The 22,087-nt window shown below is 48.5% G+C and overlaps 1 pseudogene; it reads right to left on the bottom strand.

The window, feature by feature from the left end:
• Positions 1-20,519: 20,519 nt before the first annotated feature.
• On the bottom strand, positions 20,520-21,397 carry LOC149361971 (uncharacterized; annotated as a pseudogene).
• Positions 21,398-22,087: the final 690 nt, after the last annotated feature.

Here is a 22,087-nt window from a genome sequence, read left to right as displayed (position 1 = left end):
GTAGTGACGCACAGCACACACCCTCATACGTTAGCTGATGGAGCACAAAACGGCAGAAGCGAACACGTAAACATGCGTTCTACGCGCGGCGCTGGCGCGACCCGCAGTCCCTCGGGCCGCGCGCGCCGACAGATGGCGACTGGCGTCGAGAGTAGGCGCGCGTCCGCAGCCTGCGTGCGAGGGTAAAAAAATCTGGTCTACAGATGGCGACTGGCGTCGAGAGTAGGCGCGCGTCCGCAGCCTGCGTGCGAGGGTAAAAAAATCTGGTCTATAGACCAGATTTTTTTACCCTCGCACGCAGGCTGCGGGCGCGCTCCCACTCTCGACACCAGTCGCCATCTGTCGGCGCGCGCGGCCCGAGGGACTGCGGGTCGCGCCAGCGCCGCGCGTAGAACGCATGTTTACGTGTTCGCTTCTGCCGTTGTTGTGCTCTATCAGCTAACGTATGAGGGTGTGTGCTGTTCGTCACTACTCACATTTTCCCTCTTCCATACAGTACTGCGGTTATCTTGCGCGCAGTTACTCGTTAACGTGACATTCGAGGGTAGTCGACCAGGTAGTGTACGGACTGGAAACCGGCACTTCTAAGCAGATTTCTGCGCTGTCATGTCGTTTGTTGTCGCCTTTTACGTGCGATATCTTCTATGATACTTTTATGCATCAGATTGTAGATCTATTGATTTGACTCAGTGGAGTAGTAACTGGATAGGCGAGCTGCAGACTGAGGTTGTCCTGACGGAGCGCGTGTTTTCGATCACCAGTACGTGTTCGGCATCCTTGCGCTGAGCTTGCTCTTGTTCCCATTCAGAACATTTCATGCACAGGATTGTAAGCACGACCGCTACCGATTTCAGCTGCTTTTTCCGCACACATGTCAGAGGTATCTGGGGGGTAAAGGTTTATCTATAGTATCTTTCTGCTGTTGGTATCTACCTTAGCTTGGTTTGGTTTATTAAGGTTTTACGTTCCAAAGCGACTCAGGCTATGAGGGACGCCGTAGTGAAGGGCTCCGGAAATTTCGACCACCTGGGGTTCTTTAACGTGCACTGACATCGCACAGTACACGCGCCTCTAGAATTTCGCCTCCTTCGAAATTCGGCCGCCGCGGCCGGGATCGAACCCGCGTCTTTTGGGCCAGAGCAGAGAGCCGTAACCACTGAGCCACCGCAGCGGTGCGGTATCTACATTATTCATAGGAAAATATGCGCGATTTCATTACATTTTCCACACTTAGCCAAACGCCTACGCAACGCTCTCACACGCGGCGAGAGCTCCTGAATAAAATAACGCGACTTCGGACGTCTGAATTAGTGAAAGCTGGATTAGCTGCTCATATCTATTCAAGCTTTGATAAATTAAGCGAAAGTACGTTTTTATGCACCAGGTTGCATAAACCATGACAAAATTTGTTTTCTGTTGGCGCTGCGACTCAGTTGAGCTCACAGCGGTAATTTGTAGATAAACTGGCGCGGCGACAAGAAAGCCCTGTTTGTGGAGGGGGGGCTTTATGGCCGGCCGGCAGGAAGGAATAAGAGTGCATGGGAATTGGAACTGCATGCTAGCCGCACACCTAATGCTTGATATTGAACAAAAAGTTTCTTTGCGGTGGAGCACTAAGACGGAATTCGATATAAGCACGAGCGCGTTCTAAGCGCCGGCACAATTAACTTGAATGTCAAACTAAATGTCATTAAAACGCGTCAATGTTATCGCTTTGATAACGTAAATACTTCCTGCAACACAGCCACGCAGCGGAAGTATGCTCGACAATGTTTTTTTAGCGCCCGAAGCGCGGCTATATGCAGGCGCGGCCGCGGAACTGCCGCAGCCCCGCAGTCCCCAAAGAAACGCCCGCGCCGCGGCGCGCCAGTCGGTGCAAAATGGCCGCGCCCAGGAGAGGCTCAAAATTCTGGCTCGCTCTCCCGTCTGTTTGTTGTTCGCGCCCGAGTAGGCGCGCACATACACGCAGCATTGGCAGTGCTGTCTCCCTTTCCTCTTCTCACCGGCCGCGCGTCCCCATTGGTCAGAGGTCGCGGGTCGCATCTCGAAGTTTCGAGCTTGTTCTTGAGTGGCGCCGACGCCGACGGGCGAGGGGGGACGTGTCTTAGTGCACGCAAGGCTACGCCCTTTCCCCCCGTCAGCTGTAGAACCGACTCGTCTGTTCCAGAGAATTCGGCGTGGATGACTCATTCCTTCGGCGCACGCCATGGCGGTGGAGAGAGAGGCACGCGCTCGGCGGGGCTTTCACTCTCTCCCGTTGGGCTCGCGCTGGCGAGACGGCGTGCGCGCGGCGGTTTTTCTTTCTTGGTTTCTAAAATGCGCCGAATTTTGTGACACAGGATCGAGTAAATAAAGACAGAAAGAATACATGCGAAAGTCACAAGTTAAAAATGTGATTACTGCCGTGAAACATTTCGTACTGGAACCATAATACAACATTTTGGGCGAGTTGGTTACATACATTCATTATTACAGCGCAAAGACGGCACAGAACAAGAAGGGGACACAACAGCGCTGTTGTGTCCCCTTCTTGTTCTGTGCCGTCTTTGCGCTGTAATAATGAATGTACTGGAACCGAATGCCTATGCAGATTGTACAGTAGAAACAATTTTTTCCTTGTTATTGTAACGCCCTATACCTTGCTGTTTATTTCAAACAAGGTGATTTCCCTGGATTCATTGAAGGTTTATTTCAGTAACTATGGCCCTTCGATGCGTGATTCTTTGTGAACTAGCGCTTTTTTTTTTACAGTTTAACGCTGAAATCTATTCCCGGTATTTCACTAAAGAGAAAGTGACTCACTGGTTTTGGCCTTCTGGCTGTGCGTCCATGTTAACATTCCATATGCATTTTCTTGCTTCTACACACGAATATGCAAATGAAAGTCTTCAGGGGTGTGAATGAGGCGGAGAAAGGAGGTTAGGGAATTTCCGGGAGAAGGTGGCCCTCACCAAATGGCAATTCGAGATCACTCGCAGAACCCTTGATCATGCAGCAACCGCCAGATGAAAATGATGCAAGGAGGTCCACTCTATTCGTGCACATGACGACTGAGATCGATGACGGCAAGGATGGGCGTCTCAACAAAAGGGGGTGGCTTGCGTCTGCCATGCTGTTTTTGTGTTTTGCTGGGTTTTATTGGCATAAACATTTGAGCCTAGCTTCTCTGCTTCGGGCAGAGAAGCTCATAAACCGGGAATATGCCAGAACCGCCGCAGTACAAACCATGTTACAAGCATATAATCTTATCGGTCTGGTTAGCAAGTAAGAATTAATATTAAACCACAGCCGCCCACCTGTTGTCTCTCAGGCAGTAAATTATACAGCATGCACGAGAGGAAACAGCTGCGAAGTCACTAACGGCGCGGGACAAATGACACATGCGGTGCGAAGCGTATCCGTGCGTCATCAGGAAAATGTGTTTGGTCGATGGTTTACGCTGGATGCGTACCTGTGGCGCCATCCACCACCTGCCTCACTCACTCAACCCCCGACCGCCTGGAAACCGGTGGTGCCGTCTTCAATGCCTCGAAGTTATTGCGTTTACAGCGAGAAGAGCTCGTTAAAGCCAAGTCCAGCTTTCTTGGACTAAGATTTTGGAATATTGTAAGGTATGGTTATGGAAACCTTGAAGGTAATGGGCGTCCCCACATCCCTCCAACCTTAAATAGACCCACGCGCCTGCAAGTAATGGTCCATTCTTCTGATATGTAGGGAAATCTTTTTTTAAAGTGTTTCAATGATCGCATCGAATAGGTGACTGCCACAGAAAACCAGTGAAAAAAGCTTTTCACGATAGCAAAATACAAGACTGGTGCCGGGTGATCTGAGGATATATTGATTGTTATAGTAATCTTAGATTATATGAACAAAACTGCGTTCATAAACGGTTTCTCGTTAGAAAATGGTGTTCTCCAGAATTGCTGGGTATAGTATGACACAGCTGTCAATAAAGGAGCTCAGTCGAGCCTCTGAAATCGAAATGTGGCGGGGTAGTTGTTTAATCTACGCCTCAGAGTGTGGGCCTACGCTCCGCTTGAGTGTAAACTGAGTCTGAAGCTGTTTGGTTGCTATAAAACGTACTATTTCTGACCTCTTTTTACTGCTTGAAGACTGTTTCCGCGTAATAGTATAAAGCCGAGTGTCAGCGGCGCTTAGATCAGCTTTATATGCGGAGTTTTTGGCTATCGTACCACATGACACGTTTTACTCCTCGAAAGCAAACTATTCTTCAGCTATTTTTATAGCCCCAGAAGATATAATTTTACCCGCTGTACGTCGAAGAGTTCAGCTGAATGCTATAATGTGCAGCAACACTTAAATGCTGGTACCGATCAAAGCACAGCTCTCGAGAAACAACCAGTTCAAAGAAAACGCGCTAGCTTAAAGGAAAGAGCGCGGTGGCCGGTTTCTATAGGATAGAGGGGAGTGACACCTTGCAGCCATCCACGAAAGCCCTTCACATACTTACGCTGAAAGCGCTGTGTGCACTTCTGTGTAAACAAGATTTAGCTTGTGGGGGAAAGAGAGAGAGGCAGAAGGAAGACTTGAAGGTTATGCAGCCACTTCCGGTCGGCTGCCCTACTCGCGGGAACGGGGTTAAAGGTGCACTGAAGATTAATCTCAACTCGTATTTTTACCGCTGGTACTCGATCTACATTTTCCGAGCGTTCTTGGAAACTTCGATATATTGAACTGTGCGGCCGATTTCCCTAATTTCAATCGGATTAACGTTGGACTCCCTCCTTTTCATTAATTCCCCGCAAACGGCGGGAGGAGTCGACCAACCTTTCACCTGGTCCCGTCGCGGCTTGCCGCCCTGCCATCGGGGGATTGATACGTAGTGATCGGCGAAAGCAAAGTGTACACGGGTATTTTTATCTATCTATGTATATTTATGTATCTATGTATTTATGTATCCATGTAGTCTCCAACTAGACCTATTTATTCACGGAAAACTAAAAGAAAGAAAATAAAAGCGAAAGCAAAGTCGCCACTCGAGTGCTTGAAAGGCACTCCATGCGTTGGTCGACTCGTCTCACCGTATGCGGGGAATTAAAAAAAAAAGGCGATCCGATTTAATTACGGAAATTGGCCGGACAGGGCAATAATTCGAAGTTTCTAAGAATGCTGGGAACGTGTAGATAGAGTTCCCGCGACAACAAGACAAGTTGAGATTCCTCTTCAGTGCACCTTTAAGGGATCGAAAGAGAATGAATGAATGAAAAAAAAAACGCTAGAGGGCACTGCGGAATCTGCATGGCAGTAATGTGAAAGCAGTGACACCTCCTCGCCGCTTCTAATTGGTCCTCTTTGCCTCTAGTTGCTCCTCCTTGCCTCTGTTGATTTTGACGTCGCGTCTGACAACCGAATCACTTAATTAACCTTAAGCTACAGTTAATGCACCTTACTGTATAATTGTTTCACATGTAATTCACAATTAATGCATTTAATTGATATTTATTCCGTTTAATAAAAATGATTTATTGAATTTATACTTAATCCACAATTAATTCACAATTGATTTACTTTAGTCCACCTTTAATTAATACCAATTTATCATTAAATCCCATTATAACCACATTAATCCAGATTAATTTATAATTAATTGACTTTAATTTACTCTAATGCACCTGAATTCCTCTTCGTTTGCAAACTGTCGTTTCTATAATTTGTTATTATTGATTAGATTTCGATTAACTCCAAAGGCCCCATCGTTTCACCTCGGTGTTAATTTCGGAAAATCAAATTTCGTGCCGCATGTTGGCTCCGCCCACTTTTCTGGTCACGTGGGCCAATCACGTGGTACATCACATGGTATGTCACATTACACCGCACTTCCGGCGATTCAAATTTCGCGCACTCCCGGCCCGACCGCGCCCACTTTTGGTCACTTTTCTGACTCTAATTAATTAACTAATGATGCGATCGGCACCAAAATTTTTGCGCCGCATCCTCACATGGTCCTTCGATTACAACCACCGTTGGGAGGATATCTCTTTCCAGTTTCCCACAATCTCTACGGCGACGGTTTAGATGACAGAAAGCCGCCGACATAGCCTAGCAATGGTTGGTTTGGTTGATGGGGTTTAACGTCCCAAAGCGACTAAGGCTATGAGAGATGCCGTAGGGGAGGGCTCCGGGAATTTCGACCACCTGGGGTTCTTTAACGTTCTCTGACATCGCACAGTACACGGGCCTCTAGAATTTATCCTCCAAAGAAATTCCACCGCCGCGGCCGGAATCGAACCCGCGTCTTTCGGGTCAGCAGCCGAGCACCATAACCACTGAGCCACCGTGACGGCTGCTAGCCTAGCAATGCTTTCGCATTAAAATGAATGAACGAATGAATGAATGGAACATTATTGTCGAGCAAGCTATCTTGATAAGTGGAAAACCAGTGGAAAGGACGCGTTCACAAGCAGAAGGAGTACACAGGACAACGCTGGAAACACAACTGAAATATTCTTTACTTGGGGAATCGCCAACAACAGAAGACGGTGCACATGAGCGAGAGCACCACAAACGCTATCAAAACAGCAAACACAAAACTCATTGAGCAGCATAAGAAAGCGTGTGGCAACTTATGTCCCATTCATGTATCTGTACTCTTTTGCCGTGAGCCTGCTTGTGAACGCTTCCTTTCAGCTCCTTTTCCACTTACTGTGCACCAACTGGCCCAACAAGATACGCTTCTTCAATGCAAGAAATCGTTAGTGCAGCCCTTAGACCAGCGCCCCGATGGAGATGGCTGCCTGTCCCGCCGTTTGGACGAGTGCTTTGTGATCTTCCACGCACGGGCTGGTCAGCATCTTCTCGACATGACCACCTGTGCTCAGCAAACGGGGTGCTGCTGGGAAAATGCTGAGATAGAAGAATATAAATTCACGAGGGTGTCCAGTGGGAAGATATTGATGCAAAAAAAGAAATTCACGTGTCCTATAAACGCGTCATGCGCGGAGGACCTTGCACAGATGCAGTAAAAAGAGGATGGGGAGTTTTGTAGACATTGAAAGAACATGACAGAAACAGGATGGCATATCGATTGACTGATTTTCATAGATGATTCGATTCAATATCGAATCCTATATTTTATAGTAATCGTTTGATTATAACGCCATTGCGATAACGGAAACACTGCTCAGAAAGGTGAATACACAAAACATCCAAGAAGCTTTGTTCTCAGCCTATTTCAAGCGCAGCATGTTGGAGTCGTTTCTATTTACTAAAGAGGGCCGTCTTGGGTTTCAATACCTGTCTGCGCTTTTACATTAAACAAAGCTGACCTTTCATCAGCCGAGAACCAGATCCTATAATAGGGATAACTGAAAACCTCGGGCTGACGCGAGCCGTGAAGTCACTGCTGGCGCGGAGCAAGCACCCGATACTTGCGAGCTGCGCCCGAATTGCTTCTCAGGCCACGCTAGCGCTGTCACCGCGTGCTTCACAGCTCTCGCTTCACGTCAGCCTGCTTCCGAAAGGTTTGGACGTGTTCATTTCCTTCCACCTCTTCTGGCAATAATGAAGACGCTGCCCATCGCTCTCGGCGACTGAAGAATAACGAAGAGAATAACTTTTTCTTACGTTTATCTTAAGTATGTACCAACTAACCCAGATTTCAACTCTTCTGCAAAACTTTTCTTCTTCTCTAGGTATCTTTTTAAGTGTGCAGTCCAGTCGTTGTGTGTGCCTCGTCTCTCCTTTGTCCCCTTTTTTTTGGATGGTTTTTGTTAAGCATGTACCAACTAACCCAGGTTTCAACTCTTCTGCAAAACTTTTCTTCTTCTCTGGGTATCTTTTTAAGTGTGCAGTCCAGTCGTTGTGTGTGCCTCGTCTCTCCTTTGTCCCCGTCTTTTTGGCTGGTTTGTCTTAAGTATGTACCAACTAACCCAGGTTTCAACTCTTCTGCAAAACTTTTCTTCTTCTCTGGGTATCTTTTTAAGAATAACGGTGCTGATTCAACATTTTAGTGACAGCGCCTAACTTCAAGAAGTTATTCACGTGATCGTCTCATTGTAGGTTCTCTGAAAAATAAACTCAGAGGATTTTATAACGCGTTGAAGATTATCTATTTTTGAATTTTTAAATGTCGTATCATGTTTAACAGCAATACGTCTGCGCTTCGAACGAAACACCATTGCCTTTGCCTTTTTACTGTTCATTTTTAAGCGATGGTGTTCGATCATGTACATATAAGGTTCTTCTATCACACTATTAACTTTCATTGTTAAATCAGTTTCACGAGCTGATGGAATTAAAATACAAAATACCGTGAGGTTTATATATAAATTAAAAAGCAGCGGGCCCACAGTGCTTTCTTACGGCACACCCATATTAATTTCTAACTTCGTGGGCTGGCTGTCAGTAAAGGTATGGATATTCAGCCCGTATACAGTAGCACCTAATGTGTCTTACCGCCTACACCACTGAACAAGCTCTCCTGCTACTCTGTCCCGATCTTTTGCCCTGCGCAATTCAATTGCACGAGGGAATATGCGATTGGGTTGTCAAATCAATGGCATGATTTGAGGTATCATCCACCAAAGGGAATTGTCAAAATCTGAGAAGCTGAAAATGAGAGCTGTATTCAGCTTTCTCAGTGTGTGCAACGCTTTTACAAGAATAAGCTAGACCTCAGTCGTAATATCTGTTGTGGAAAGATTACATATATATAGTGAATTATTGGTGCAAAGCATGTTTTCCTCAGGTATGTTTAACTTCTCAACAGCTGGGAAAATATCCGGCTATAAGGCAAAGGCGCGGTTTTCATGCTTCCAGGTAGACATCTCGGAAAACAAAGATTACCTTTCTGCCGAAAAATATGGAATGGCAAGCGGCTGAAAACCAAACAGAAATTGAGGTAATGAGAAACAAGTCACACTGTTCGTGGGGACTGCAGCAAGACTTTCACGGGCTCTCAGTTACAGAGGTGCTCATGATGTGTGTTCTATACCTTCGTCCTCCTGATGAATGAGCCGTAGCTCTTAAACAGAGCCGGCGTTACGCTTACTTAGAAGAAAGCGCACACGTCGGCAAGTAAATACCTTTTTCGGGACCACTTGAGGCCACGTTCTGAGGGGAAACAAACTGCTGTCTCAACGCAGTGCGGAGAAATACAGTTTTCTCTTTTACTCCAAAATACTGCGCACCATGTAAAGCAGTAGCGGGGGTATGGTAGCCGCAAAAACGAATAAACTTCGCTGAACAGTGTTCAGGTTTCTGAAACACACAAAAAAAGTTGGCGTGAATCATCATGCAGCTGTCTCAAAAGTCGCACGGGAAGAAGTGGAACTACCCGTCAGACTTGGAGGCATCTCAAGTCATGGGCTGTAGTCGGACCCTGACACACCTCCAGCGTCCGTCGAGGTCCATTCTTCGGCTTCGGTTGCGGTAGTGGCGCCGCTGGCCCTCCGTGTCCGGACCTGGGCCACGCGGGCCTGCGGTGACTCTGTGACGGTTGCCGCAGGGGTGTAGGAGGCGCTGGTGGAGGCGACCGTGACGGGTGTCGTGGTGGTCGTGCCGATTTCGTCCTTCCCGCCTTCCGCGGCGCGACTCGCGTAAAAGGAGGCGGCCGACACCACCACGGCGAGGCAGCAGAGCGCGCACATGAGGAACGAGGCCAAGGCCGCCTGGGAGCTGCTGTCGGCCAGATCTAGCCCGGGTGTGGCCGGAGTCGCACAACCCTGCCCCGCTTGACCGGTAGCCCCGCCCTGAGCGGGGGCAGGCCCGGCCACGGCTTGGGCCGCGGGCGGCTGGTTGCTGCCTCGGATGATGCCCTTCGGGAGTTGCCTTGGAGCAGCGGCCATCAGTGCTCTGCTACTTCTTCTTTGTCCTTCACCAGGAGGCAAAGCTCTTAAAAGGATGCCTACCTCAGAGCGCACGTATCATAAATGTTGCAAGCTTGTTTAAAAAAAGAGATGCCAACGCTGCCGAGGAATTAGAAAATTTATGCACCGCCGATTTGAGTTTGGTTCCGCTTTCAAGAAAGGTGCGCTGCTTCATAACTGATGCAGATATTAAGTAGCAATAAGGGACCTAAAGTATGACGCTACGCTGCGTGGTGTTTTGGGATATAGAATGAGTTATAATCTCCGTGCTGCTGTCTGGAGCTAGGCTTAGGATAGACTGTGCTGCGCTCGTCGACCTTGTCCAAGACCTATCCCAGTCGTGATGGTTATGCGGCTCTGCTGCTAAGCACAAGTTCGATCCAGGTGCTGGCTGTGGCATTTCGACGCAGGTGAATTGCACAAAAATGGAATGAAGCTTTCTTCTTCGACATACCAGACTCCTTCACTAGCGGGAGGGTGGGGGGGGGGGGGGGCTACTGTAGCAGCAACAGCGGCCTTACGCAGCAGGAGCAGTACCAGCCGCCGAAGACGATGACCCCGAAGTTCGTCCGAATGGAACTCGCTTCTGGTGCTGGCAGGATGAAGGAAATGATTGATTCTGGAATGTAAGATGGCGTCCAGCCGAGAGGCGCATCCCGCTCCTGGGTGCTCGCTTCTGGTGCCAGCGGGATGAAAGAAACGATTGATTTACTGGCCGGGTCAAGTGCTAGAATGTAAAATGGCGCCCAGCCGAGCGGCGCATCCCGCTCCTGGGTGCTCGCTTCTGGTGCCGGCGGGATGGAGGAAATGATTGATTTGCTGGCCGGGTCAAGTGCTAGAATGTAAAATGGCGCCCAGCCGAGCGGCGCATCCCGCTCCTGGGTGCTCGCTTCTGGTGCCGGCGGGATGAAGGAAATGATTGATTTGCTGGCCGGGTCAAGTGCTAGAATGTAAAATGGCGCCCAGCCGAGCGGCGCATCCCGCTCCTGGGTGCTCGCTTCTGGTGCCGGCGGGATGAAGGAAATGATTGATTTGCTGGCCGGGTCAAGTGCTAGAATGTAAAATGGCGTCCAGCCGAGCGGCGCATCCCGCTCCTGGGTGCTCGCTGTTGTGTGGCGCCCTCTTGGGTCGACACACAATTCACTTAGCTGATTTGTAAATCTGGTCTAACAACAACGACTTTGTTTGCTGTGTGAATAAAACCGTGGGGAACGGGCGCAAGCCCGCTTTTGTTCCGCTCGGAACTGGGTCGTGTCCTTCAGCGGCCCGTTGCGGGCCTTGCCGGGGTGTTCATGCAACACCACATTTTGGCGACGAGGATGGAATCAAAGTAAGTGACGTTTGTACGCTTGCCCCGACTGTCGTACCATTTGATTCGACTGGCCTGTGTTTTGCTGCCCCGCTCCACCTTCTCCTGCAACTTTAGAGACTTTGCGTCAGCATGGCGTCAGGCCTCGCTCCCGCGCCGTTTTTGTCTGCGCCCGGTTCGCCTGCAGTGCCGTGGAAGCGTTGGTTCAAACTTTTCGAGGCGTACCTCCTGTCGGCCGGTGGTAGCGACTGGGCACCGGAGCGGAAAGCGGCACTCCTTCTCACGCTGCTCGGAGCGGAGAGACAGCGCCAGCATTTCAACAATGAAGAAACTAGGCAAGCGTCCGCAGTCGCCGGCATAACGGCTGAAGCACTTCCGCAGACGCTGCTGGAGCCTGCCACGGAAGCGACGACCACAGACGAATACACACAGTTAGTCGGGAGCTTGGACCTGCTGTTTGCAGACACAACGAATTTCATCGTTGAGAGACACCGTTTTTTCCGGAGACTTCAACTGCCCGGTGAGCCATTTACTCAGTATGTAGCGGCAGTTAAACAACTTGCGTTGACGTGCGAATTTGGCTCGGCGTTCGACGAGCGCGTCCGAGATCAGATCATCGAAGGCGTCTCAAACCCAGCGTTGCGCGAACGTTTTCTGAACGCTGGCCGAACGCTTACGCTGGCCAAGACAGAAGAAATTGGCAAAGCTTTTGAAGCCGTACAGCAAGCAAATGCAGCTTATGAGGGAACGCCGGTTTATCGCCTCGACGAACCTGTAACGGAAAATCCGACGATCGAACAGGGATGCATTCGTCAAGCAACTTCAGGATTTCGAGCGCCCGCTCGTGCTCGTGAGCAAGATGGCGGATGGCGCAATTACACAGCGTCGGGTTTCCACCGTGGCGTCCCCGGAACCGAGGAAGGAGGTAGAAGCAGCCAAGATGGAAGAAGGCGCCCGGAGTTCGAGCGAGAAAGCCAGGAAGGGAGTCGTCAACCGTCTTGCTATCGTTGTGGCTCTCCGAAACATAATGCAAACGCAAGAAACTGTCCAGCCCGCAATCGTCGTTGCAACAATTGTAGAAAAATTGGACACTTCGCTCTAGTCTGTCGCTCACAGCATCAGTCCGCGACACTTCGCGCGTCGCAGGCGCCGGCCTCTACCTTGGAGGAAGTACACATCCTGAATTCTCCGCATATTCTGGGCATAGAATTGCCACAAAATAAGAAAGAGATAATAGCTACCGTAACGTTTAAAGGAAACCCAGTTCCTCTACTTGTCGACACTGGGGCTGCCGTTTCTCTTGTCAACAATGCTGATTTTCGGAAATATTTTGCACGCTTCTACACTTTGTCGTCGTCAACCCTGGCTCTCCGGGACTACTCCGGCAAGTTGATTCCCACACTGGGCACCTTCGAAGCTGACATACAGTACAACGATACTCAAGCATCAGTAACTTTTCATGTAACTCGACAAGGATCTTCGTTGCTGGGCCTTGACGCCATTCAGAAACTGCACATCAACGTGATGGGGTCAACCCTCACTTGTCTCCAAGCCACTTGTCATCCGTTCGAGGTTCCGGAGAACACACCGCCAGGATTTGAAGCCTTGTTTTCGAGTGAGCTAGGTTTTGTCAAGGACTACGTCCATCAAATCAACCGCCGACCAGATGTTCCTCCCGTCAGTGCGAAGGTGAGACGCCTTCCGCTAGCACTGCGACAACAAGTCTCCGACGAGCTCGCGCGCCTGGAGCGCGAGGACATCATCAAACGCGTCGACGCATCGGAGTGGGTGTCTCCGCTGGTCGTCGTGAAAAAGAAGGATGGCTCCCTTCGCCTGTGTGTGGACTTGCGGGAGCCCAACAAAGCTATTGTCGTCGACGGCTACCCACTTAGGCACACGGAGGAACTCTTGCAGTTGCTCGCAGGAGCTACGTGGTTCTCAAAGCTGGACTTGGCTTCAGCATACCATCAAGTGGGACTCACGGAAACAAGTCGTGAGTTGACAACGTTCATATCCCATGAAGGACTATTTAGGTTTAAAAGAGTCTGTTTTGGTTTAGCTTCTGCTCCGGCTACATTTCAAAAGCTTATGTCACACGTGTTGAAAGGCTGTACGGGCGTAGTGTGCTATTTGGATGACATTTTGGTGTGGGGACGGACCAAGCCGGAGCACGATCGCAACTTGAAGGAAGTGCTGTCTCGCATTTCCACAACAGGAATGAAATTGAATCAGAAATGTGTTTTTGCAGTAAGGGAACTCACATTCTTGGGGCACAACCTGTCGGCCCAGGGTATTTCTCCCATGGAATCGAAAATCAAAGCTATAGTTAATGCACCTTCCCCTACGAACATCAAGTCGCTGCAATCATTCCTAGGTCTAGCTGGCTACTACGCCAAGTTCCTGCATCATTATGCAGAATTAGTGGAACCGTTGCGGAATGCTCCCACAAGGCCAATCATTTGAATGGACGGTGGAAGCTCAGAATAGTTTTGATCAAGTTAAGGCGCGTTTGGCATGCAAACCTGTTGTGCAAATGTTCAACCCGGAATTACCTGTCGTAGTCACCACTGACGCCTCAGACGTTGGCTTGGGAGCTGTACTACAGCAGAAAGAAGGGTCGCACCTTCATACGATTGCTTTTGCGTCACGCGCTCTGTCGCCGGCTGAGAGAAAATACTCAGTTGGTGAACGTGAGGCACTAGCCTGTTTGTTTGCTTGCGAAAAGTGGCATGTATATCTGTGGGGTAGACGTTTTACACTCAGAACCGATCATCAGGCATTGGTTGCTTTGCTTTCCGCCGTTGATTCGTGTCGCCGACCACTACGCATCTCTCGCTGGACAGCTCGGTTGCTGAACTACAATTTCCAAGTAGAGTACTGCAAGGGCACACAAAATTATGTGGCAGACGCCTTGTCCAGGCTGCCCGTCGCAGAAAATTCGGACAATCAGGAGGAAGAAATCGTTTCTCTGGTAACACCAGTAGTCGACTGTACAAAATGCAACAGCTTCTGACGTTACCCTGCAAAAGGTCATCAGTCAGCTCAGCAAGGGCTGGTTGCACAAGAAGGCTCTGTCAGTTGATCTTGTGCCATTCTTTCACATCCAAGAGGAATTATCCTTTGTAGATGGTCTACTAATGCGAGCAGATCGCGTGGTAATTCCTGAAGTACTTCGTCCCACTTTCCTACAGTTGGCCCATGAATCACATCCGGGCATAGTCCGCACAAAAGAACTGCTAAGAGAACGCTACTGGTGGCCACAGCTTGATAGACAGGTAGAGGAATGCATCAAACACTGTCTCATATGTCAAGCAGCTGACAAGTCAGCTAAGCCATCCTTCACACCCCTCCAGCCAGTTCCCTGGCCGGACCGCCCCTGGCAGGAGCTAGCCATGCACATTGTGGGGCCTTTGAACATTCCGCCGAGTCCAACGTATGCCATAACGTTAATGGATTATTATTCCAGATGGCCTGAAGTCTACTTCACTCCTTCAGTAACATCCCAGGATGTCATTGACTTTCTGATCTCTGTTTTTAGTAGGGAGGGTTTTCCAGACTCGATAGTTACAGATAATGGGCCACAATTTGTTTCGAGACAATTCAAAGACTTTCTAAAAGAGAGAGGCATACAGCATTTGCGGTCATCAAATTACTACCCTCAAGCAAATGGTGTTATTGAAAGATACAACAGAGTTTTGAAGGAGACCATTCAAATAGCTCAGCTCCAAGGAGAACCCGTTAAACAAGCTGTCCTGCAACATCTGGGATGGTACTGGCTCACACCCCACTCAACTACGGGCGTGTCACCTGCAGTCCTGCTGCACGGCCGGCAACCGCGCTCGAAACTCGACATGAGCTGTACTTCCTTTCATAATTCGCAGCAAAGCACCTGGAACTTGCCTCAAACTTCCGCTACAGCAACGTCTCCAGAACACGCATCTTCGGAGCAAACACAGGTGCGACAAAGGGTTGAAAATAAGCAACAGCAAATGAAAAACTACGTTGATAGACGTAGAGGCGCAAAGCCAACGGCCGTACAAATCGGTGACACAGTGAAGGTGCGGTCACTCAGAGCAAGTCCATCCAAATACATTGGACCTTTCAAAGTCCAGCGACAGCTTGGTCCAAGCACTTTCTTACTGAGTGATGGTAAGGTCTGGAATGCTTCTAAACTGGTCCGGGTACTGCCGGCCCCATAAAATATTCCAAGCCCGCCAAGCATAGATTATTCCTATGCAGGCTTAGCACACGCTGCTGAGAATGCAATGGCAGCAACTCGAAACAAGCTTCGAGCTGAAACAAGTGCCGAAATGTCCGAAAATGTGTCGCCTCCTGTTGCAGATACCCTGGATAACGCTTCGCGCAACGAGGGGGAGGAGGAATATAGGCCGTCAAAGTCAGCCGAAAGTGGCCGCACCACTGCGCACGAATCCACAGAGGACAGCAGTTGTAGTTTTCCTGAGCAAAGCGACCCAGGGACTTCCAGTTCGCACAGCCGCGGGCGCCCAGTGCGTCAGCGGAAACCACCTTTCTGGGCCGTAGACTACCAGATGTAGTTCTGGAGCGAAGGGTAGCACACCTGTTTTTCTTGGCCTGCAGTCGCGACTGAGCTGTCCGTGGCCAGTGGACCAGTCATGGAGACTTTATAAAGCGGGTAATGAATGAATACTCCTGTATCGCTGTGATTTTTACTCACTTTCCTTTCTTTGCAAGTTCCTCATGTTTTCGCATTCAGCGCACAATGATGTTGTGATACGTTGTGTATAATGATGAATCTCCTTGTGTGTTCTCTGTTACGGTGGATGTACAAATCTAGTGTTGTTTCTGGGTGAGATTGATCGTATGTCGTGCCCATAGTCACTGTATAATGTGTGTGCTTTCTTTTGCCATGTGTACTGACTGCTGAAATGAGACATTTTTGTGCCTTCAACACGTCATAACAGAAATAGCACAGCCATAAAATCGGATAGTTTCTGTTTGATGACCATTGTAGAATGTTTGCTGTCTCGCGGCACATATTAAGAGAGCAGTATTTTTCGCAATATCTTAACATTATTTCCTAGGGGGAGACGATGTTGTGTGGCGCCCTCTTGGGTCGACACACAATTCACTTAGCTGATTTGTAAATCTGGTCTAACAACAATGACTTTGCTGTGTGAATAAAACCGTGGGGAACGGGCGCAAGCCCGCTTTTGTTCCGCTCGGAACTGAGTCGTGTCCTTCAGCGGCCCGTTGCGGGCCTTGCCGGGGTGTTCATGCAACACCACACTCGCTTCTGGTGCCGGCGGGATGAAGGAAATGATTGATTTCCTGGCCGGATCGAGTGCTAGAATGTAAAATGGCGTCCAGCCGAGCGGCGCATCCCGGTTCTGGGTGCTCGCTTCTGGTGCCGGCGGGATGAAGGAAATGATTGATTTACTGGCCGGGTCGAGTGCTGGAATGTAAAATGGCGTCCAGCCGAGCGGCGCATTCCGGTTCTGGGTGCTCGCTTCTGGTGCCGGCGGGATGAAGGAAATGATTGATTTACTGGCCGGATCGAGTGCTAGAATAATGTAAAATGGCGCCCAGCCGAGCCGCGCATCCCGCTTCTGGTGCCGGCGGGATGAAGGAAATGATTGATTTACTGGCCGGATCGAGTGCTAGAATGTAAAATGGCGTCCAGCCGAGCGGCGCATCCCGCTCCTGGGTGCTCGCTTCTGGTGCCGGCGGGATGAAGGAAATGATTGATTTACTGGCCGGGTCGAGTGCTAGAATGTAAAATGGCGTCCAGCCGAGCGGCGCATCCCGCTCCTGGGTGCTCGCTTCTGGTGCCGGCGGGATGAAGGAAATGATTGATTTACTGGCCGGATCGAGTGCTAGAATGTAAAATGGCGTCCAGCCGAGCGGCGCATCCCGGTTCTGGGTGCTCGCTTGTGGTGCCGGCGGGATGAAGGAAATGATTGATTTTCTGGCCGGATCGAGTGCTAGAATGTAAAATGGCGCCCAGCCGAACGGCGCGTCCTGCCGGCACCAGAAGCGAGCTCAATTCGGAGGAACTTCGGCGTCATCGCCTTCGGCGGCTGGTGCTGCTCCTGCTGCGTAATTCGCTCCTGCTGCTATATCTTAATAATGGAATGGAGCTCCCATGTTGGAGACAGTGTTATTTTTGTAAGCACGCGGATGGCGAAGCGACAAGCCTTGCAGCTTAGTTCTTTTCTATAACCGAATAAAAATGCGGGATATTACGCATGAACATGTTGACATATTTTCTGTGAAGCGCGCGACATTGTGCGATAATGAGCCGATTATTGTTGCTCAAGTGGCCGGTTATGGTGGTTGCATAATCTCAGACATCGACCTTTTATCAAGAAACAAAACTTCTTTTTCTCCTCATAGTTTCCAGTGAGGGGTTCCACGCAATTTTTTTAGTCTTCACTTCACTTCACTTCACTTCACTTTATTACCTTAAAGGCCCCCAGGATTGGGGGTATTACATAAGGGGTGGGTTACATTGAAAAATCAGATTGAATAAGCAAAGAAAAAACGTAAGATACAAATATTATTCGCTGTTAAAGGTAGCAGTTAAACAGTTCGCATATGTTGATGGGTAGGTGATTGCGGCGATGTCGTGTGGAAGGCTGTTCCATTCCTTGGCTGAGCGTGGAAAGAATGACGATGCAAATGTAGTTGTACGCGTATATAGCCGGGCTACTTGAAGGGGATGACCAATGCGGAGGGAAATGCGTGGCGGCGGATTGATGTAGAGAGGACGACGAAGTGAGCTGAAATAAAATTTGTGAAACAAGCACATACTAGTAATACGACGCCTACAAGCCAGGAATGTTAAGCCTGTCTGCTTTTAGTGCTGATATACTGACATTATATGAATAGCACGAATGTATGAATCTTGTGGCTCGATTTTGTACTGGAAATTTATTAGATAATTTTGGTTAGGGCTCCAAACAGCAGAGGCGTATTCTAATTTAGAACGGACAAGTGATTTGTAGGCAAGCAATTTTAGGTTTTGTGGCGCATGACGTAGATGTCGTTTTAAGAATCCAAGGCTTCTGTTAGGGGATGATATGATTTTAGTGACATGCGCGTTCCAGGTTAGATCATTGGACAATGTTACTCCGAGGTATTTGTAAGTCTGAGCTAATTCTACCGTGACGTGCGAGATTTTATAGGAGAAGAGGACAGGATTACGTTTTCGGTGAAATGACACGAGTTTGCATTTATTGGGGTTTAGTTCCATGAGCCAGTTGTTACACCTGTCCTGTACGCTGATTAAGTCATGCTGGAGGGCGAACTGATCAGATGCGTTGTTGATAGTGCGATAGATGACACAGTCATCGGCAAAAATACCGACGTTACAAGAGACATGCGTTGGAAGGTCATTAATATATATTAAAAATAATAGTGGACCAAGGACTGATCCTTGCGGGACACCTGATGTTACCGGAACAGAGCTAGAGGCTTGATTATTAACGTTAACAAACTGGGTGCGGTTAGCCAGGAATTCGCTTATCCACTGTAATATGTTAGGATGAAAGTTTAACCAGGACAGTTTTAGTAGTAAGCGTTTGTGGGGTACTTTGTCAAATACTTTCGCGAAGTCCAGGAATATTGCGTCAGTTTGTAGGTTACAGTCAAGGTTCACATGCAGGTCATGGATGAAAATAGCCAACTGTGTATCGCACGATAGGTTCTTAAGGAAGCCGTGTTGAGCAGGATGAAAAAAATTTATAGAGTCAAGAAAGTTCATGGTATGAGAATAAACGACATGTTCGATGATTTTGCATGGCACACTTGTTAAAGAGATGGGACGGTAATTAAGGGGTGATTCTTTGTTACCTGATTTGAAGACCGGGACAACCTTCCCCACCTTCCAATCACTGGGTATGCTACCCGTGGAAAGTGATTGTGCAAACAGTTTTGACAGATACGCTGCGGAAGCATGGCAAGTATTTTTTAGGAACTTGGGGGTGATATCATCAGCACCCGCAGAAGATGACATCTTGATATTTTGAATGATAGATATAATGCCGTGCACAGAAAAGATGATTGGAGGCATATGCGAACTCAGGTTGTCAGTTACGGTAAAAAGTGGCATATCAGTTTCGTGTGTGAAAACGGATGAAAAAGCGGCGTTAAAAATATTAGCAAATTCAATGCCACTGGTCATCTCGCCAAGTGGGTTAGCAAGTGTGATGACCGGCGCCTGTTCAGGGTTTAATACTTTCCAGAATTTCCTCGGGTTATTTGTTAGAATCTTGCGGAGGTCAGTTTGGAAAAATGTGCGTTTGGCATCACGGATAGACTGCAGGTATGTTGACTCGGCTGCGTAATATTTGTTCCATGCGCATGCACTAAGGGTTACGTTTAGCTGCACGGAAAAATCTCTTCTTTTTGTTTTCAAGTGTTTTCAAATGCTTTGTAAACCATGGTTTGTTGGGATTGGCACGAAATGTGACGGTGGGAATAAACTTCGCTGTAAGTTCTATAATTTTAGTTTTAAAAATAAGCCAGTTTTCCTCAATTGATCGATAATCGAAACTTGTATCAAAGTTTGGAAAGCACGCCATTAAATGATTATTGATTTCTTCGTAATTCGCTCTGTCATAAAGGCGAATCGTTTTAGGGAATGTTTGGCGCGATTCGGGGATGAAGGTGAAAGTAGCGTGTAAAACTTTGTGGTCACTAATTTCACGGAGAGAAGTAAGCGATGATAAACTTTCTGGGTGGTTAGTTAGAATGAGGTCGAAGATGTTGGAGGATTCATGTGTTACGCGTGTGGGTTCAGTTACTAACTGGGTGAGATTGAAATTCAAACAAACGTCGACAAAGTTCGTCATTTCAGTATTGCCTGTTGGTGTTGGGTTCAGCCAGTCAATGGATGGGTAATTGAAATCACCGAAAAGAAGAATGCGCGCGTTGGGATATTTGCCAGTTATTTGATTTAGACTATCGCTTAACTTTTAGGAAAAGATTGGACTACTGGAGGGGGGTCGGTAGCAGACGCCTAGTATGACTATTTGTGGTACGGAACGGCAGATTACCCAAAGTATGTCAAGCTCTGATTGGATGTTAATGACAGAACAAGGCAACAGCTGGTTAGTGGCAATAAGAACACCTCCTCCTAGTGAACCTTTGCGGTCCTTTCGGAAAACGTTAAAATTTGGTAAATCAGCTAAAACTTCCGGATCGGTGACGTCGTCTGTTAGCCACGTTTCTGTTAGTACAAGTATATTGCTGGAAGATGATGAAACAAGATTACAAATGTGTTCACGCTTGGGAAGGAAACTACGTATGTTGGTAAAGATAACAGAAAAAGAAAGATGTGGAAGTTTACCGCGAGGGCTGTTACAAGGAAGTTTAGTAGTGACGCGACGATAAGACTTATGCTATGAGATCTCGTGTACAGACTGTGATGACTCGTCGAATGCATAGCGTTTAGAACCGATGCACAAAGTTTTGTAGCGCAAGGAAAATTTAGTGGTAGTAGCTTTGGCAAAATTTACGAGGTGCGTTCGCGCTTCTCGGACAGGGCGTGAAAAGTCCTCCCCTATGCCGTAATCGGTGCCTTTTAACTTATGGCCATTAGAAAGAATCATCTCCTTGGTTTTAAAAAATGTAAATTTCACTATTATGGGTCGAATGCGCTCAGGAGAATGACGCCCGAGACAATGAGCCCTTTCAATTTCTTTAGGGTCAATGGATAGATCTAACTGATCACGGCAGAGGCGGAGGACTGTTTCTTCAGATTCCGAGTACGTTTCAGATATATTCTCATCTTTAATGTTGTAAAAGATTAAATTGTTACGTCGCGAGCGATTTTCGGCGTCATCCAAACGGGCGTCTTACCTCTGATTTCTTTGGCTGTTTGGGTAGCGTTAGCGCAGATCGTATCTATGTCGGTGTGTAGGGTTACAACATCTTGATAATGAATTTCTAGGGCGGATAACCTGTTACTAAGATCAGAAATAGCTTGTACCGTAGTTGTAAGTTGATTTCTAAGACCTTGGACCTCGACTATTAATTATGACTGACCATCAGACAGTTTCTTCAGTTCCTCTAGAACCTTTTCGGGGCCTGGGTTTGATTCAACATCGCCAGCCAAGAGCAACAGGGCACGCACGACCTCAGCACATTCAAGAGCAATGGAAAGGTAGCTCTGTGGGCTCGGTAGCTGCAGGAGGCAGTAATTGCTCGATTTTTTCGTGAAAAGAGAGTATTGTTTACTGACCTGCGTAGCGAAAACGAGCGGGTTTGATGACTGCATCGTGGCACAGCCACCGAGCCCACAGGGCGCCGAGCGCGGGTGATGCGGTTTTAAAGTCGCCGTAGCTGCTGCTGTCGATGACCTTGGGTGAGTCCGGGGGCAGTCGAGGTGGTCGAGAAATAGCAGCGGTGGCGCTGCCTGACAGGTTGAAGCCGCAGGCTGCTGCGCAGACAGGCCGGCGGGAGATCCGAAGCAAAGGGATTCGATGGCACAGGTGGCATGCGAAGGGGCGGGAACCAGGGACAGGAATACCATCTGGGTGATGAGCGGTGCAAAAACCTGCGTAGCGAAAACGAGCGGGTTTGATGACTGCATCGTGGCACAGCCACCGAGCCCACAGGGCGCCGTTGTTGTTGTTGTTGTGACTGAGAGAAGGATGAAAAGGAAATTGCACGGGCATGCTACTGGCTCGAGCCAAGCCACTACCGCTGCCACGTGCAGATAGAGGAGAGTTAAAAGATCAGAGGAAGGAGAGAGAGGAAAGGAAAGACGCGCGTCGCAGCAACAACTGCGTCCGCCGGAGCGGACGCTGCTCAAAAAATGGCTGAGGCTTAGCTTATGTTAAGCCTAGTCAGATGCGAAGCATATTGTCGCCGAGTTGCATATCGAGCACACCGCTTGGCTAGACGTTCTTCACGCTCTTCATCAGTCTCTGTAGCACGCCGCAACTTTTGTTTCTCATTCCAACGA

This window comes from Amblyomma mixtum, chromosome 2, assembly GCF_055824585.1.
Source record: "Amblyomma mixtum isolate Tamu chromosome 2, ASM5582458v1, whole genome shotgun sequence".
NCBI lineage: Eukaryota > Metazoa > Arthropoda > Arachnida > Ixodida > Ixodidae > Amblyomma > Amblyomma mixtum.
The sequence above is the reverse complement of the archived record's forward strand: the minus strand, read 5'-3'. Positions and strand labels throughout refer to the sequence as shown.